We start from the raw sequence: 1191 nt of genomic DNA on the forward strand, positions 1-1191 counted from the left end.
GTCTCCCTGTCTGCACAGGAATTGCCTCTGTCCAGTGATGGGAGTCAGGGGAACTCTAAGTTCCACGGGACCTGGAAGCTCTCCCCATGAACAGGACTCCCTCCTGTCCTAGTAAACACTAACAGGTCACTTGTGAAACTGAGTGGAAGTGTGCTTTCTTGCTGATGTCATCTCCAACATCAAGTGAGGATCCCAAAACCACTCAAAACACTTGAACCGTAAGAATTCCTTAGTTCTTAAATCAGCCATGACATCTTAAAAGCTATCTCTATCGGTGAAGTTTCTGGGACCAATGTCACGTACCATGAAGCATGCTAGCTTAAGACACCCCCTACTATGTGTAGATACTGGGAACGTAAGGCAGGGGCAGCGAACAGCACAAAACGTGAGGAAATCAAGTTTCTGCTCTGCCCCTGGCTGGTAGGAACTCAGACCAACCGGGAAAGTTAGGATAGGGTCAAACTTTTAGACACTGGAGAGTCCCTGAGAGTTTTTGAACCAAGAAGTGATCCTAGCAAACATCTGCTGAGCGCTAAGCCAGGCCCTGTGTTAGTTAAGTGCATTACCTGAAATAATTTTATCTTCTTGCTGTCCCTAGTTTCACAGAGGAGGAAACGGAGGCTCAGAGAAGGTAAACGACTTGTCCAAGGACACACAGTAAGGGGCAGGACTGGGAGTCCAACTAATGCGAAATCCAAATTGCCACTCTCTCCCTTTGGCAGGAGAGCGGGTGCAACTTTGGGATAGGCAACTGTGCTGTTGCTGGGACTGGCCAGCAGGAGCCGCCAACCCTCTCAAGAGCAGGGCAGAGGAAGGAACTGCCCAGTCACCTGGGTCTGGGAAGTATGCTTCAGGTCAAGGTCTCCAGCCTTTGGGTGAGATAGGATTCTTTGGGTCTTCTTTGGCTGGACGCTCCTCTGACCAAGACTGACAATCAGTGTCAGGTCTTTTATTAAGACAAATGCTGTGCTTCTTTCTCTGCCCCTCTCCCGTTCATGCTCTGTCTCTCTCTGTCCCAAAAATAAATAAAAAACGTTGAAAAAATAAAATAAAAAAAGGGGCGCCTGGGTGGCGCAGTCGGTTAAGCGTCCGACTTCAGCCAGGTCACGATCTCGCGGTCCGTGGGTTCGAGCCCCGCGTCGGGCTCTGGGCTGATGGCTCGGAGCCTGGAGCCTGTTTCCGATTCTGTGT

This window comes from Herpailurus yagouaroundi, unplaced genomic scaffold, assembly GCF_014898765.1.
Source record: "Herpailurus yagouaroundi ecotype Mexico unplaced genomic scaffold, PumYag 77, whole genome shotgun sequence".
Taxonomy (NCBI): domain Eukaryota; kingdom Metazoa; phylum Chordata; class Mammalia; order Carnivora; family Felidae; genus Herpailurus; species Herpailurus yagouaroundi.